The 19,345-nt window shown below is 41.8% G+C and overlaps 1 non-coding gene across 1 annotated transcript; it reads right to left on the bottom strand.

The window, feature by feature from the left end:
* Nucleotides 1-8,098: 8,098 nt before the first annotated feature.
* On the bottom strand, nucleotides 8,099-8,205 carry LOC120252220. The gene has a single exon (XR_005533762.1). It is a non-coding gene; the product is annotated as a small nucleolar RNA R71 (small nucleolar RNA).
* Nucleotides 8,206-19,345: the final 11,140 nt, after the last annotated feature.

Below are 19,345 nucleotides of genomic sequence, written 5' to 3'. Positions count from 1 at the left end.
CCCGTGTGTTTATGGAAGACTCTTCCACAGAGGTGAGTCTACGCCCCTATATTTTCTCGGGATAAATTTCTAAGTCTCTGCAGGAAAACACACACTCGTGCGGAAATTACCCACGCACGTGCAAACCATCACAAGGTCATTCACAGGTGTGAGTCCATGTCCCTGTACCCTCTCAAGATGAGCTCTGAATGAAACCGCACGCCCATGCGGAAATTCCACACGGGCGTGTGTTTTCTCTGGACACTTCGAAAACACTACTAGCTCTACAAAAAAATTCATGAACATATAAATAAACTCAAAGCCTACCTTATAAAGCAACTTTACTAGAGAAAACACTGAAAATAATCTCAAACGGCCAAAATTCTCCGTCAAAACACAATAAAGCATGAGATGACACCAAAAATCCACAAGAAAATCACAACAAAAGCATCTAGAAATCAAGACACTGACACTCAAAGTCTTATTCATGCAACACTAAACTAACTACTAAGAAAATAGTAAACTCTTGGGTTGCCTCCGAAGAAGCGCTTGGTTAACGTCACTAAGCTTGACGTACCTTGTCTTATCTCACGGTGGCTCATAGATGAAAGTTGCACTCTTACCCATAGCTTGAAATCATGATCAGCAAAGCCTCCTGAAGGTAGAGGGGTAGTTATCGGGATTAGTACCACCTAGAAAAGGTTCATCCAACCTGTTCGGTTCACGCACATCGCCAATAGACTTGGGGTGTTTTCTATGGGGTCTCCTCACCTGCTTCATCTTCCGGAGCACCTTCTTCATGATCCCCGTAGTAGATAGTACTTATTCCATTAGACCAAGCATTAGCACTTCTTCGTTCTCCATCTCTTGGGTTAACAACTCCTAGTATCAATCCGGATTGAACATTTCCTGTATATATTCAACAATTATCTCATCAGTAGTGTCAAGAAAGTAAAGAGTATGATCCAAGTCAAGAGAATGTCGCATGGCTTCGGTGAGGCAGTATGTGAGCTTATCATCTCCAACGCTCAGTGTCAACTCCCCACCGTCCATATCAATCAAGGCCTTGGAAGTGCCCAAGAATGGCCTCCCAAGTATAAAAGTAACATCCGCATCCTCATCAACTTCTAACACTATGATGTCTATAAGAAATATATACTTGTCAACTTTGACAAGAACATCTTCAATGATGCCCAATGGATGTCTCATCTGTTCGAATGCCAATTGTAATGTCATCCGAGTGGAGCTAGGCTTTCCCAAAGCCTATCTTACGAAAAGAAGGAATATGGCATAGCGTTCATAATGGCCCATGAGTCCGTCGATGCCATTTCTTCACCCAAGTTGCCAATGTTGCACGGAATGATGAAGCTTCCTGGGTCTTTCTTCTTGTTTGGTATATTCTTTTGCAAGATCGCCGAGCAAGATGCATAAAAAATCAAGGAGGCAATTTCCTCCAATTTTTTTTTGTTGGTCAACAAATCTTTCAAGAACTTGGCACACCTCGGCATTTGGGATAATGCCTCAAGAAAGGAATGTTTATATGTAGTTGCCTAAACAAACCCGAAAAAAACTTCTTATCTTTGTTACGTCCACTTGGTGGTTCTCCAATCTAGAGGATAAAGGGATTCTTAGCTTGTAAGGTGGGGGTGACACCTCATTCTCCTTTGTTGCTTCCTTATCAACCTCTATGATCTTTGGTGCTTCAACATTGGTCTTCTCATTTTGGAAGCCTACCTTCAACCCTCACGACCATTTCTCAAAGTGATCGCCTTCACATGCTCTCATGGATTGGTCTCAGTATTACTTGGCAAGCTTCCTTGTGGTCTCTCCAATAAAGGATTCACAATTTTTCCCCCACTCGATTTTTCTAGATTGTGTAATGGCGGTGTGGTTGTGAAGTGTAGCCTCGACCGATTGGAACCGTGTATCCGATGATTGCACAAATCTATTCAAAGCTTTCTCTAAGTTGGTCATTCGGGTTTCCAAGCCAAACACTCTATTTTTCCATGTTTGGGGCTTGTTGTTGTTGGAAACCGGTGGTGCCATATGGCCCTTGGTTGTACTTAGTTGCTCCACGAAAGTTGGGATGATATTTCCAACCACGATTGTAGAGTGTTGCTATATGGATTACCACTGGTTTCTCATTGCACTACCCACAAAAATTGACTTTCTCAACGGAAGATACATCAACAATAGAGATGGGAAATCGGAGGAGCATGTCCTCCGCCACACCGGTGCTAGTAGTCACAACCGCCATTCCATTTGAAGTTAGAAGGTCTAACTTCTTACTCAAAGATTCTACTTGGGCTAACAATGAAGTAGCGCATCTATTTCATAGAGCCCGGCCACCTTCTTCCTTTCCCAGTGCATTCCACGGATAGCATTCATGACATGTCTTCTACTAACTGTCAGGATTCTTCTGGGGTTTTACTCCCCGTTGTGCCTCCCGCGGCGGTATCTTGCAATTGCCTTGTACTCAGATTCAACCCATTATAGAAAGTTTGAATGATCATCCATTCGGAAATACGTATGTTGTGGGCACATCCATCAAAGGTCCTTGAAACACTCCCATGTCTCAAACAATAATTCCAATTCCATCTACCTGACGATGATAAGCCTATGTTTTTCGAGATCCCATGTTTTTCTTTTCAGAATGCCTCATTTTTTTAAACAAAACCATAAGCCTATGTGTTCTTTTCGTAGTGTCTCGTATTTTTCAATTAAAACCCTAAACTATGTTTTTTTTTTCGAATGTCTACTATTTTTGAATCAAAACCCTAATCTTATGCTTTCTTATAGTAATGTCACCCATTTTTCATTAAAAACCCTAATTCTATGTTCTCTTTTTGAAATGTCAACTATTTTTGTACCAAATTCCTAATCCTATTTTTCTTTTCAGGATGGCTCCAATTTTTAAATAAAAACCCTAATCTTATAATTTCTTTTCACAATGCCGGAATTTTTTTTAATCAAAACCCTAATCCTATGTTTTCTTTTCGGAATTCCTCATATTTTTCAATCAAGACACTAACTTATATTTTCTTTTAAGAATTTCTACTATTTTTTAATCAAAACACTAATCATATGTTTTCTTATAGTAATGTCTCCTATTTTCATTGAAAACCATAATCCTATGTTTTCTTTTCAAATTGTCAACTATATTCCAACTAACACCCTAATCATATGTTCTCTTATCGGAATATAAGCTAAATTTCGGTTTTCAATCAAAACCCTAATTCTATTATTTTTGCTCATAATGTCATCTAGTTTTGAATAAAAAACCTAATCCTATATTTTCTTTTCAGAATATCTCCTGTTGTTTGGTTTTGAATCAAAATACTAATCATATATTTTCTTTTCGAATGTTTAATTTTTTTAGTTTTGAATCAAAGCTCGAATCCTTTGTCTTCTATTGGGAATTTGTGCTATTTTTGAGTCAAAATAAGAATCCTATGTTTTATTTTCGAAATGTCTTCTATCTTTCAATCAAAAACCTAATCCTTAATTTTTTATTTCGGAAATATCTCAAATTTTTCAGTGAAAACACTTATTGATAAGTGTTTGTGCGATAAGAATGCGAAGTGTTCTTTCCTTATGATGAGCATTACTTTTATCAGGTTTTATCACTAATACTTGTGCATTTGTGATAATTTAATGCATATAGGTTTGGGAAGCCGAATGTTAAAGAAAAAAGCTAATGTAGATCGTGAAGACACTATTTGGAAAAATCTTGAGAATGGTCAAAGCGAAGACATAAGTCGGGTCCAAGATGTGAGAATCTTGTAGCAAACAACATGTAGCAAATTATTGTAGCAGTCTTGTTCACGAGCAACTAAAAGAGAATTCGAGGAGAATCACACGGGCACTGTGGAAATCATCCACACCCTTGAAATTCCACAAGCCCATGTGGCAAATCCACGAGGCGGGTTGATGCCGATTCTAGCCCTATTCGTTTGCCACACCCAAGCCCAACAAGCCGGGCCCAGCGGCGGATCGGCCGCATCTAATGCGGTTGGGTTCCCACTATGTGCAAAGCCTCGAGTTTTTACGGTCGGAGTCAACCCTAATAAGCGAGAACAAAAAAACAATAATATCGACTACATATAGAGTCACGAAATATGGATAATACAAATATGGACTATGAGCAGGTCCTACTGAGTCACAAGTAGCTTACATGCCAAAATACACAAACAGGACACAAATCTCACTCGTACAGAATAAATAGCATACAAGGTTCACAACCTCGAAGAATAGGTTCTGACAAGTCACCACTATAGTAGAAGCCCGGAATAACCCTATCAGACAAAAGCTTGATCTTTTTCTGTGGAAGGAAAAATTCACAAAAGCATATGAGCTACAAAGGGCCAGTGGGATCTTAGAAAATAAGCTGAATAATCTGAGATATAACAAAATAATTAATAACTCAGACAGAATACAGAAATAATCACAAAATGCAGAAACACGCAGAAAAACAGACATGCACTTCTCCCTAGCGATAGCAAATCAAGCCGCATGGTGGATCGCCGACTATAAAGTCGGAACAGAACATAATATCAACAGCCGGAGCTGGATCTTCGACCGCAGTCAGAACGGACACGCATGTCCGATAGCGCTACTACAGACAACATGTGCACATGGCTAGGACTTGCTCCTCCTAGCAGGGTGAGCCAGGAATGGATATGTACCAAAATAGCAGAAATATAGAATACAGATTGAGAAAATACCGTATAAATTAGTTGGCAAAAATAATTAATTTAAATAATTAAAAGGATAACAAATACAGAATAATAAATAAGATATGAATAAATGTTGCCAGAACAATATTATTAAATAAATAAATAGCCACACACAAAAAAAATACGGAATTATACGATGCGAGAGCCTACCGGCTTAGAGCTACATTGACGGAGTTCACCAAGTCCCACGCACTAAGATTCTCTACGAAATCTAACCCAACAAAACAAGCTAACTTAGAGTGCACAAGACTTGGGCTAGGTTTTAACTTACAATTAACAAGATAATTTCAAGTGGATGAACACGAAATAAAATAATAATAATAATAATATTTTCTAAATAAGCACTCACAGAACCCACAATGTTAACTTAATAGTACCAACTAATACAAAAGGAGAACAAGCATTCTAAGACCAAATTCAACAATCCAGCAGAACTGCAATACAAAAATGAATAAAACAGCACATACTAGCAATTAAATGTTTTCAGGAGCATTAAACAGTTAAGCTCATAAAAATTTAGCTATGCATATAAAATTCTCCGAGAAATATTTGTAATAAACACTAGCACAAATAACTTTCCAAGACTAATAATCAACATTAACACATGTTTCAAAAATATATAAATCTATAATTCTAACATGCACCACAAGCATTTTAAATAAACTCTATTATAAGGCAATACTAAAAATAAAGCTGAACATTAGCTTGAAAAACCGAGGAATTGGATGAATTCTCAAAAAGAATTTCTAAAACCTGTAATACATGCATACACACACACACACACATACACAGACACACACACATATATTTATATATATGACAACAAACCATCATGCATAACAAAATGTTTATAAATATCAACTAAATTATATCATGGCTGCATACTCACAATATCAAGTTTACAAACATGTAAACCTATATCCAAATAATTTAAATCATGAATGTTAGTTTACAGATCCAAACATACAAGATGCATATACAAATATCATAATTCAACTAAAGGCATCCTTTTGTAGTTGCATACTTGCAAGGATGAATAAACATGAATACAAAAGTAAATTAACATTTCCAATTATAAACTCAATACTAAGCGCAAAAACACTTCAATAGAACAAGGCACGGGGAATAATCAAGAATTAGGGAAGTAACTAGGGATTTAAGCATTGATAAGTGCTTGTGCGATATGAATCGCGAGCGTTCATTCTTTATGTTGAGCATTACTTTTCTCAGGTTTTTACACTAATATGTGTGTTTTTATGTTACTTTTTATGCGAGGTAGGGTTGTGAGGCCGAGTATGAAGGAAATAAGCCAATGTGGATGATAATGCACCTATTTTGGAGGAAATCTTGCTAAGGTTCAAACTCGAAGATATAGGTCAGGTGTGAAATGTTAGAGTGTGTGCCAACCTCCTCGTATTCGAGTGGGCAGTATCCATTTTGGAGGGCACAAAAGGCGGTCACACTCGAGCATTCCGACTTATGTACATAGAACAAGAGCTCCACAAACATGTATATCATTGAAGAAGCAAGTGATTCACGACGTGAACGTGTGCCCGTTTGCGTTACCCCGATGAAAATATGGAATTGGGAAGCTATTCGGGATCTGAATCATGAGCGAGACCACGGTAGTATCAGCTGTAGCATGTCTTGTGGCATGACATTGTTCATTGCGGTAGAAACCCGGAGAAAGCGAGAGAATCCAGACGGGCGTGTCGAAATTATCCACGCCCGTGTGGAAATTCTGCATGGGGGCGTGAAGCATCCACGCCCGTGTAGTCGCCCGTGGGTACTTGGGTATTTGTGAACCCTAGGATGTATTCGTTTCATTGAATCTTTTTATTATGCTTTCAATTAATTGATGTTTATTGTGAGTTCCAACCTTGAATGCTTGATTGAATGAACATTTCCCCTAGAGTGACACTAGGGTTGACAGTTCTTGTTGGTAACCTTGTGAGTGAGTGACCGCCACGGCGTTAGACAAAACTAGGTTGGAGAGGGTTGAGAGGGTGAGTCGAGGAGGTGCAGGAGGCGTCCCTTTCCCCTCCGACATGATAAATTCTACCTCCGTTCCTCGAGTTCTTTCTTGCAGCCGTAATAGAGTGAATGGTCTAAGGGATGAACCTCCGCTGGGGCTTAGTTGTGCGTACAACAGAGTGAAGCGTTGAGGTGATGTTAGTATCTAGGGCTTAAATGTGGTTAGGGACCTTCCACCTGGACCAAAGGGTTAGGTCTATAATTAGGAAGAGATTTGTCACTTGGAATCCGTAGAGCTCATTGCAACTCTATGCGAGTGCGAGGTGTTGAGATTGTTTGATTTCTCCTCCGGGATATGTGTAGAGTTAGGCATAGTTGACCATAGATTTGGAACTATGTAATTAAGGATTTCCACGACTCACTATTATATTTATTAGAAAGCATAATAGAGGGTTCTTGCACTTGAAATGATTATTCTAGGCGGAGCATTATCTGATTACCCCATCTTTATCGATTGCCTTACCCCCTTCTCTACTTTTGCTCTCTTACTTGTTGCTTTTATTGTTGAGAATTGAATCATTGTCACAATTATCACTATTGATCTTCCACATAGCTAAGAATCGAATTACGTGACTTTACTCCGTATTCCCTGTGGATTCGACCCTGCTCATCCGGGATTATTACTTTGACAAACCCGTGCACTTGCGGGATATACGCAAGGGGACCTTGTCAAGTTTTTGGCGCCATTGCCGGGGAATGGGCGTTTAGAAATACTTTGCACTTTGGTTTCTTAGTTATTTCACCACACATTCTATTTCATATCTTCTTATTCTATCATCGTTCTGATTTTCTTTTTCTTTCTTTTTGAGTGCGACTCAGGGTTATGACCCGAGGGATTACTGTCAATATTGATTGAAGGAGACCCACGAGCTTGAACATACACTCGAGAAGAAATGGGAAAGAACACCGTGCAAGAACAGCCTAATCCAGCTAATTTGGAAGTTGAAGGATCTGAAATCATGGCAGAACAGAATGAGCAACAGTGCACACAATCTGATTATGCCAGACCTTCAGTATTGAGGACACAATCGAGTATTGTGCGTCCCCCGATTCATGACTCGAACTTTGAGCTAAAGCGGCATTCATCCATATCTCTGACAGAGTCCGCACAATTCAACGATTTGTCCAATGAGGATCCAAACAATCACATAGAGAGCTTTCTCGAGGTGTGCGATATGTTGAAGATAAATGGGGTGATGGATGATGCCATCAAATTGAGAGCCTTCACATTTTCTTTAAAGGGGAGAGCAAAGCAGTGGCTACACTCATTACCTAGGGCATCAATCACTATATGGGAGGAGATGGTAGAAGCTTTTCTAGCCCGTTATTTCCCTCCCGTAAAATCAGCAAAGCTTAGGAATGAGATCTCATCCTTTGTTCAGTTGGAATTGTAGTCTCTATTCGAGACATGGGAAAGGTTCAAGGAGCTCCTGAGAAAGTGTCCGCAACACGGATTCCCGGAGTGGATGATATTTCAAACCTTCTACAATGGTTTGAACCCGAGTATAAGGAAACTCTTGGATGCGGCAGCAAAAGGTACCTTAGGTAGCAAAACCCCCGAATCGTTAATTAATTGAGGAAATGGGATTAAATAGCTACCAATGGAATGCTAGGGAGAAAAACAAGGTGGCCGATCTCCATGAAATTGATGCGGTAACTTCATTGGCGGCCCAAGTAGAGAGTCTGAGTTAGAAGCTAGATCTCATAGCTTCGAATAGAGTTGCGGCCGTGACAATTGCACCGGTTGTGGTGGAGGACATGCTCCCTCCGATTGCCTAATCGTTATTGGTGTTGTTGCGTCAGTTGTGAACATTGACTTTGTAGGTAACAGCATGAGACCTCAAGGGAATATATACAGCAATATCTACAATTCAGGTTGGAAGAATCATCCCAACTTTTCATTGAGTAATCAAGGACCACAAAAGGCCATGGAGCCATCGGGTTTCCAACAACAACAACAAGCTCCTCAAGTGGAAAATTGAATCTCAGGCTTGGAAACCCGAATGATGGATTTAGAGAAGCACTTGGCTAGATTTGTTCAATCTGCAAATACAAATTTTGAATTAATGTAGGCTACACTTCGTAACCACACCGCCTCTTTGCATAACCTTGAAAATCAGGTGGGGCAAATTGCGAAGTCTCTTTCCGAAAGGCCACATGGAAGTTTACCAAGCAACACGAAAACCAACCCTAGAGAGCATGTGAAGGCGATCACTTTGAGAAGTGGTCATGAGGTTGAAGGAAGGCTTCCGAGTAAGAGGCTGAAAGAACACGCACCTGAGGTTGTAGAGGTTAAAGAGGGAGCAAACAAGGAGAAAGAGGTGGCACCCCCACCTTTCAAGCCAAGAATCCCTTATCCCTCTAGATTGAAGAATGACCAAGAGGATGAATAGTATAAAAGTTCCTGAGTTTATTCAAGCAACTCCACATCAACATTCCTTTTGTAGAGGCATTAGCTTAAAGGCCTAAGTATGCAAAATTCCTGAAAGACTTGTTGACCAACAAGAGGAAATTGGAGGAGAGTGCTTCAGTGGTGCTAGATGCTTCATGTTCGATGGTGTTGCAAAAGAATATGCCGAACAAGAAGAAAGACCCGGGAAGCTTCATCATTCCGTGTAACATCGGCAACTTAGCTGAGGAAATGGCATTGGCGGATTCAGGGGCAAGTATCAACGTCATATTATACACTTTCTTCCAAAAGCTAGGCTTGGGAGAGCCTAGACCTACTCGGATGACTTTACAATTGGCGGACCGAACGGTGTGACATCCGAGAAGCATCATTGAAGACGTGCTTATCAAGGTGGACAAGTACATTTTTCCGGTTGACTTTGTAGTGCTAGATGTCGATGAGGACGAAGATGTACCCTTGATACTCGGGAGACCGTTTTTGCGTACTTCCAAAGCATTGATTGACATGGACGGCGGAGAGCTCACATACCGCCTTGCTGAAGCCATGCGGCATTCTCTTGATTTTGATGACACTTTGTATTTTCTAGACACTACCGATGAGCTTGTTGATGAATACATGCAGGAAATGTTCAACCCGGATCCATATGAAGGTTTGTTTGACCAAGAGGAGAGCAATAAAGAAGTAATGATGCTTGGGTCGACTGAAGAAGTAACATCTACCCTGGGGATATTGAAGAAGGTGCTCCAAAAAATGAAGAGGGCTAGGAGACGCCACCGAAAATGCTCCAAGATTGTTGGAGACATACATGAACCAAGAAAGTTGGATGAACCATTGCTAGGTGGTCCGAAGCCCGATAGTACACCCTCTACTCTCAGGAGACATTGCTCATCATGCTTTCATGTAATGGGTAAGGGGGCAACCTTCATTCATGAAACCCCGTGAGGTAAGAAAGATACGTCAAGCTCAGTGACATTAAACAAGCGCTTCTTGGGAGGTAACCCAAGTGTTTACTGTTTTCGTATTTGTTAGTTTAGTTTGTTTACATGAATAAACTGTTAAGTGTTGGTGTTTTAATGTTTAGATGCTTGTGTTGTGATTTTGTTGTGGTGTTTAAAATTTATCATGTGTTTATGAAGAATGGGCGAAGTTTGGTCGTTTAAGTTCTAGTTCATGTTTTTATCTGGTAAATTTCGCATAATAAGGCAGGCTCTGAGTGTGTAAACATGTTTAGAGAATTTCTGCAGAGCTTGTAGATTTTTGTAAGTCATACAGAGAAAACACACGGGGTTGTGGAATTTCCGCACGCCCGTGGGTGTATATTGCGAGCTCATCCAGAGAAGGCACAGTGGCATGCGGCTGCCCCTGTGGATGACCATGCGAAGATCGCATGGCTGTGGGAAATTTCTGCACGAGCGTGTGAAGTCCTACAGAGTTGGGCAGATTTTCCCGAGAACACACAGGGGCGTGGACTCGCCCCTGTGGGCGACCTTGTGAACCTCACACGGGTGTGGGTAATTTCCGTACACCCGTACAAAACTCTGTCGGTTGTTCCCTCTATTCCGAGAAGACACAGGGGCGTGCGGCTGCCCCTGTGAGTTGGACATGTGAATGTCCACGCCCGTGTGGAATTTCTGCACGAGCGTGCGGAAGACGTGATATTTTTCTCAGATGTCCAGGGAAGCCACAGGGGCGTGCGTCTGCCGCTGTGGGTCGAGGGCACGGGCGTGGGTATTTTTCGCACGCCCGTGTGAGATCGTTCTTAGCTAGTGAGAGTTTTTCCCGAGAGCGCACAGGGCCGTGCATACGCCCCTGTGAGGCTTTTTAAGTGAGGCGCACGGGCGTGGGGAATTTCCACACACCCGTGTGGATGCACAGAACGCCAAAAGTCGTGAGTTCTGTTTAAAAGAGGATGGTTCCTCTCCCTCTTCATGACTCCTTTTCGCCTGAAAACACACTCACAGTATTTTCCGATTTCAGAGTGCCAATTTGGTTGGATTTTAGCGCAGTTTTCCGGCCGGTTCTTCATTTTTTCACTCCATCTCGTCGGTAAGCCCTTTTTATCATCTTCCTTGCAAATTCATGGTTTCAATCGATTAATCTGGTTAATAATGCTTCGTTTCTTCAATTGGAAAATGATTTACACTTAGAACGAAGTTAGAAGTATTAGTAAGTTGTATTTTTGGATTGTTGAAGCGTGGTCGTGCGGTTTTCACGCCCCGTGGATCCACACGGGCATGCATAAATTCCACACAACTGTGTGGATTTCTGCAGCATTGTGCCTTTCCCGACCTGCATACAAATATTTGCATGCCATCATGAGTAGGTCGGTGAATGGCCGTGGTGATAGCAATGGTGTTTTGAGCCGTCAAGAGCTACTGTACTTGTACTCGATGGTACAACACATATCGATTCATTTAGGGCACATCCTGGCATAGTACATCAGACATCAGGGATACTATGCTAGACTGGGAAAGATCTTCTTGGGCCCCTACATTACGACAGTAGTGCTGGGCATGGGTCTCTTGGATTCAATTCGTGGGCCGAGAAGACGAGTGTACCTGCTCCCCTGAGTCTAGAGACGATGCGGTTGATGGGGATGGTCCGCAGGGTTCGGACAGGGGTTTTTGCTTTAGTACTACCAGCCCCAGAGATAGCCGAGGATGCGGGTGATGAAGCCGGAGCATCTCAGCCCGCTCCCGGCGTCGGCCGACGATCGATGGAGACCGAGGCACCTCCAGTGGCAGAGGAACCACCGCTAGTGCGTATGTTTTCACCATCTCGAGCCAATGATCGCTTTGAGAGGCTCGAGAATGCTATAAGAGTGGTCCGAGCTGAGGTTGCTGAGATTAGGGCTCGCGAGCCACTCGATACACAGAGTTCATAGCACGTTTCGACGTATTACAGCGAGATCCTAGAGCGAGACATTGCCTCGTCATCATTTGTCTTGCGGTAGAGGACCCTTCAAGCCCCGTCGAGTTACTCCGGCACCTCCATCCTCGACCCCGAGCACGGTGGACCCACCATGTGCCCCTTGAGCGGCAGCCTGGGAGCTCGAGAGCGACTCCGATACTTGATTTTTCCTTTACTTTCTTGCATTTTATTTTATTTTATTTTTCTTGTTTTTAGACTTTTTCACTCATAAAGGATTTTTCTTCTGAGTTTATGTTCATTTTGCATCATCTAGTTGTATTCATTGCTTCACCTTTTATATACACTCGAGTTATTTTGTCTTTATTGAGCTTCACTGAACCCCCTCATGTATGCGTGCAGATGGTCTTGTCATCTTAGGAATTGAGACTTAGTCATGGGCACGGCGGGGTGCTTCAGCACTTGGCCGTGTGAGCTTCACAACCCGTTGGAACACTACTCCCAACAAATTAGCTTCATCAAATGCAACACTAGGAATCAGGGGAGTATTGTTTTGATTGCTTCTCCCACATCTATTTTTGAATGATATATATTTTGAGTTAGCTTGCATGTGTACATTGAGGACAATGTACAACTTAAGTGTGGGGGGGGGGAGTTTCATAATGCGCACATCTTTTCTATTATTCTTGATTGATATATGCTCACATAGCCAATGGCGGTTCACCATAGTTGCAGTGACTGTATTCTTAAGTTTAGGAGAATTTTTAACATTGAATATTTTCATGCTCTAGTTCTTGCCTGAATTTTTAGGAATTTTGTCCCGATTTAAACTTAGTGCACTACTCACTCTTTAAACTCTATTGGAAACTCATGTTCGATGTTAAAGGGACTAGTTACGTTTATTTCTTTTGCTAAATTCTGAAAAAAAAATGAATGAAAAGAAGGAACAAAATAGTTTTATTGTTTATTTGTGTTTGTTGGGTGGAAAGAGCTACCACCTATGAAGTATGAAGCTACTCTCACAAATCGGATACTAGTTATGCCCTAATGAGAGAAAGAGCTATCTCATAGGATGAGTGAAAGCTACCACTCGGGTAGAAAGAGCTACCACCTCGAAAGTGTGAAAGCCCACTTAGCGGCCTCTTTGGAAAGGGCTATCTTAGAAGATGTGTGAACCTACTACCATCTTTAAAATTTTTGTCACTTTTGTAAATAAATAAGTCCCTTGTACTTAGAACTTTGAGGAGTATACCTTGGGTTGTTTTGAGTGAGTTCACACACTTACACGAAATCTGGGTTTGTTGTCTTTTTTTATTCACGTTTTTAGATAGAGCATTGACTTTTGGTATTTAGTGTTGAAATTTTCCTTACCTGTAGAATACTCTCTTTGTATACCTTGGTGAACCTAATGCCAAGCACTTTCAACATTTTCTTCATTGATGCACAGAATGTTTTAATGTTTGCTTGAGGACAAGCAAAAGCTTAAGTGTGGGGGAGTTTGATAAGTGCTTGTGCGATATGAATGCGAAGCGTTCATTCCTTATGTTGAGCATTACTTTTCTCAGGTTTTTACACTAATATGTGTGTTTTTATGTTACTTTTATGCAGGTAGGGTTGTGAGGCCGAGTATGAAGGAAATAGGCCAATGTGGATCATAATGCACCTATTTTGGAGGAAATCTAGCTAAGGTTCAAACGCGAAGACATAGGTCAGGTGTGAGATGTTAGAGTGTGTGCCAACCTCCTCGTATTCGAGTGGGCATATCCATTGGGAGGCGCACAAAGGCAGTCACACTCGAGCATTCCGACATATGCACATAGAACAAGAGCTCCACCAACATGTATATCATTGAAAAGCAAGTGATTCACGACGTGAACGTGTGCCCGTTTGTGTTACCCCGATGAAAGTATGGAATTGGGAAGCTGTTCAGGCTGAACACTGCAGCATAACACTGTAGCAGAGCACTGTTCATAGCCGGCCGAGAAACCAGAGAAACAGAGAATCCACACGGGCGTGTGGAAATTATCCACGCCCGTGTGGAAATTTCACACGGGCGCGTGAAGCATCCACGCCCGTGTAGTCGCCCGATTCCAGCCCTATTTAAAGCCGAATCAGCCCCGATTTTGGTATTCTTTTCTCCATCTTTTCCCCAACTTGAGAGAGAGCTTCGGCTAGGGTTTTGAGGGGTTTTGGCTAGGGTTTTGGATAGGTTCTATGACTCCGACATTGAGCATCATTTGGAAGAAGGTTATTGGGAGAGCTTTCGTCGGCATCGATCTGGCGAGGTGTATATCCTAGGCCGGACAAAGGATCCCTTGCGACGAGTAGAGGACTCTCCACAAGACCATCGACACAACCATCGAGGGGGTTTCTTTATGGATTCATTGATTTTACATTCTATTTCTTTGATTGTATTTAGCTCCATGGAGAGCTAAACCGCTAGTTGGTACTTGGGTATCTGTGAACCCTAGGATGTATTCGTTTTATTGAATCTCTTTATTATGCTTTCAATTAATTGATGTTTATTGTGAGTTCGAACCTTGAATGCTTGATTGAATGAATATTTCCCCTAGAGTGACACTAGGGTTGAGAGTTCTTGTTGGTAACCTTGTGAGTGAGAGACACACCACGAGCATTAGACAAAGCTAGATTGGAGAGGGTTGAGAGGGTGAGTTGAGAGGTACAGGAGTATCCCCTTTTCGCTCCGACGTGATAGATTCTACCTCCGTTCCTCGAGTTCTTTGCGGCCATAATAGAGTGAATGGTCTAAGGGATGAACCTCTGCTTGGGCTTAGTTGCGCGTCCAACAGAGTGAAGCGTTGAGGTGATCTTAGTATCTAGGGCTTAATCGTGGTTAGGGACCTTCCACCTGGACCAAAGGGTTAAGTCTATAATTAGGAAGAGATTTGTCACTTGGAATCCCTAGAGCTCATTGCAACTCTATGCGAGTGCGAGGTGTTGAGATTGTTATATTTCTCCTCCGGGATATGTGTAGAGTTAGGCATAGTTGACCTTAGATTTGGGACTATGTAATTAAGGATTATCTGAGTACCCTAGGCGGAGCATAATAGAGGGTTCTTGCACTTGAAATGATTATCCTAGGCGGAGCATTATCTGAGTACCCCATCTTTATCGACTGCCTTACCCCCCTTCTCTACTTTTGCTCTCTTACTTGTTGCTTTTATTGTTGAAAATTGAATCATTGTCACACTTATCACTATTGATCTTCCACATAGCTAAGAATCGAATTAAGTGTCTTTACTCCCTATTCCCTGTGGATTCGACCCCGCTCATCCTGGATTATTATTTTGACAAACCTATGCACTTGCGGGATATACACAAGGGGACCTTGTCAAGCATCCATTAACAACCGCAAACTAAATGGAAAGGAGGCTCGAGAAGTGCTGAAATTTAGTTAGGAATTACTATAAACCCTTAATATGAAAGTTTAATAATTCACAGAATTTCAAAGAGAGAAAGCATTAAAACATGGTTTCTAAAAATCAGAACTTCAAGCATCTGAAACTGAAAACATTCAGAGGAGGTAGACACTAAGATACAATGACATATAAACCAACTCAAGACACTAAACAAACAATACAAGAAAAGGCTCCAAACAAATATGAAGCATTGTGTCTCTCCAACAAAACTCAACAACAACTCAAAAAGCCTAATAAAAATAACAACAACAAAGGATCACCTACCTCTACACTTGTCGAAGAGTTACTCGGAGAAGGTTGCTTTTTAGTCATCGTAACTCTCAACAATAAGTTTTTGCTTGAGGAATGAGAATGAAGAGAATAATGAAGTTTGAAAGAGAAAAATCTTGCCCTCACCAATAATTCATCTCCAATAATGCCAACCCAATCATGATTAATTTTAATCAGATCCATGAATTCTGGTAATAAAGCCAAGCATGTGGGGTAAGCTTGTTGGCCACCAATGATTCAACCAACTAGTCAAAAGTTTTCGGTCAAAGTTGGAACAAAAATTGCCAAACATTACAATCTCCCACCCCCTTTAAATGGAGTTTAGTCCTCTAAACTCGCATCAAGAGTCGGGGAACAACTCAGGGATAGCTCTCCTCGGATCGGTCTCGCTCCCAGGTGGCTTCATCGCTAGAGTGGTTGCTCCATCTGACCTTAATCAAAGGAATCACTCGGTTTCCTCATTGTTGCTCTTTGTAGGCCAGAAACTCATCTAGTTGCGCTTCATAAGACAGATTCTTCTGAAACTCCACTGGTTCATGTTGAATGACATGCGATGGATCTGACAAATACTTCCTCAGCATAGAGACATGAATGACATTGTAGACTTGAGCTATATTTGGTGGTAAAGGCAAGCAATAAACAACAGCTCCAACTCGTTCCACAATCTCAAAAGGTCCGATGCACCGTGGGTTAAGCTTCCCACGCTTTCCAAATCTCACAACGTCTTTCATCAGAAATATCCTAAAGAAGACTGTCTAGACCCAACAACTTCCGTTCTCCCACATCACTCGAACACATAGGAGATCGACACTTCCTCCTGTAAAGAGCCTCGTATGGTGCCATATGAATACTTGCCTAAAAGTTGTTGTTAAAAGTAAACTCCGATAAAGGCAGATAGTGGTCCCATGAATCAGAAAAGTATATGTTATATGCCCAAAACATGTCCTCCAGAATCTGAATGGTCCTCTCAGACTGACCATTTGTCTGTGGATAAAAAGCTGCACTGAAAGTCAATCTGATGCCCAAAGTTGACTGTAGACTCCTCCGGAACCATGAAATGAATGTCGAATACCGATCAGATGTGATTAACACAGGAATGCCATGCAGTCGAATAATCTCTCCAAGGAACAATTCCTCTAGCTTCTCAAGACCCAAACCAGGTTTCAAAGGTAAAATGTGTGCTAACTTAGTTAGGTGATCCCCAATCACCCACATTGACTAATGCTTCCATTGAGTACAGTGCAAACTAGTCACAAAATTCATCGTGATGTGCTCCTACTTCCACTCTAGTATCGGTAACGGTTGAAGATAACCTGCCAGTCTCTGATGCTCTACTTTAACATGTTGGCAAGTAAAACAGTGGACGACAATAGTAGCTATCTCATGCTTTATGTTGTTCCACCAGAAATGTTCCTTGAGTCCTCTGTACATCTTTGTACCTCTAGGGTGGATCATGTAGCTTGAATAATGGGCCTTCTCCAGAATATCTCTCTTCAAAGCAGGATCATCATGAACGGAAACTCGATCACCAAATCTGACGGTACCATCCTCATGCACTCGGAACTAAGATGATTCTCCTTGCTGAAGTTTAGCACAGATTTCTAACAACTTGGGATCTTGCTTCTGAGTCTCTTTAATCCTCTGCAGCAAATTTGGTCGGATGCTCATGTTTGCCAGACTACCCTCGGAACTTGGCGGAACAACCTCCAATTCGAACCACCTCATCTCCTCCAAAAGTGGTTTCTGCTCAGTTAAATCTGCGGCGGTTCCATAATTATACCTCCTGCTTAGCGCATTAGTCACCATATTAGTTTTGCCTGCATAATAATGAACACTGAGGTCATAGTCCATGATCATCTCTAACCAACGCCTTTGCCTTAAATTTAGCTCCTTCTGGGTGAAGATGTACTTTTAACTCTTATGGTCTGTGTACACTTCACAAGGCTCCCCATACAGAAAATGCCTCCAGATCTATAGTGCAAAAATGACTGCTGCTAACTCTAGATCGTGGGTGGGGTAATTCTCCTGATTAGGGTATTAGTTGCCTTGAAGCATAGGCAATGACTCGACCATTCTCGCATCGAACACACCCAAGCCCGTCCTACAAAATGTCTCTATAGATCACATATGCACCACTCACTGTGGAAGTACAAGGATCGGCAGACACGAGTCTGACACTTCAACTCCAGTGAAACTCTCGCTCACAAGCTTCAGCCTAGGTAAAAGAGCACCCTTCCATGTTAGTCTCGTCAACGGTGCTGCTAAATGAGAGAAGTCCTTAACGAACCTCCGATAATAGGCAGCTAAGACAAGAAAGCTCTGAATCTCTCTGACTATACTCGGTCTCTTCCTGTCTATGACTTCTTCCACTTTCTTAGGATGCACAGAAACTCCATCCTTATTGATGACATGCCCCAAGAAAGTTACACTATCAAGCTAGAAGTCACACATGGAAAATTTGGCATACAAATCATGTTGTCTCAGTGTCTCCAATACAATCCTCAGATGCTTCGCATGAAGATGCTTACTGCATGAATAGATTAGAATGTCATCAATAAAGACAACCATGAATCGATCCAAGTAACATCGAAACACCTAGTTCATCAAATCCAATAATACTGCTGTGGCGTTCGTCAGATCAAACGGCATCACCAGAAACTTCTAATAAGCTGATGATAGACAGATCGCAAATCAATCTTGCAGAAGACTTGAGCTCTCTGCAACTGGTCCAAGAGATCATCAATCCTTCGCAAAGGGTATTTATTCTTGACAGTCACCTTTTTCAACTCACGATAGTCCATGCACAACCTCGAAGATCCATCCTTCTTTTTGACAAACAACACTGGGCTCCCCAAGGTTACATGCTCGGTCAAATAAACACTTTCTCCAAAAGTTCCTCTAGTTGCTTCTTTAGTTCCTTTAGTTCAGCGGGTGCCATCTGGTACGGTGCCTTGGATATAGGAGTTGTGCCTGGAGCCAGGTCGATAGCAAATTTCACCTCTCTCACAAGAGGTAATCCAGGAAGATCCTCAGGAAAAACATCAGAAAACTCACTGTCAATCAGTACATCTGCCACTATGTAGCTGGTGCGAGTGGCCTCGGAGACAGAGGCCATAAAGCAAATGCAACTACTTCTAATAAGCTTCTGAGTTTGTAGAGAAGAGATCTCTCGAGCTAGGGCGTACCCTTTACTGCCACTGAAAGGTGAATTCTTCAAGGTTAGGAAAACAGAAGTGCATCTTCTTTCTATGACAGCCCACTACAGCACCATTGAAGAAAGCCAATCCATGCCAAAACTGATGTCATAGTCTCACAGCCCATCGATGACGTGATCGGGCGAAGAGCTCATGCTCTTCCATAACAAAAGAACATGCAGGTGCTAACTAACTGATTAACGGGTTTCACTATTCCCACTAGAGTAGCAACACATAAAACATGCGGCAATTTCATAACATGCAAACAATTCTTTCGAGCAAAAGATGATGACACAAAATGAATGCGTACTCACCAGGATCAAACAAAGCACAAGCATAACAGAATGCACTTAAATAATACCAGCCCACAACATCGCGGGATGCCTCAAAGATCCTCCCTATGTCAGCACAAAA

The sequence above is a fragment of the Dioscorea cayenensis genome, chromosome 20 (assembly GCF_009730915.1).
Source record: "Dioscorea cayenensis subsp. rotundata cultivar TDr96_F1 chromosome 20, TDr96_F1_v2_PseudoChromosome.rev07_lg8_w22 25.fasta, whole genome shotgun sequence".
Classification (NCBI taxonomy): Eukaryota; Viridiplantae; Streptophyta; class Magnoliopsida; order Dioscoreales; family Dioscoreaceae; genus Dioscorea; species Dioscorea cayenensis.
Note: the sequence above shows the minus strand (reverse complement) of the source record. Positions and strands in the feature narration are given on the sequence as shown.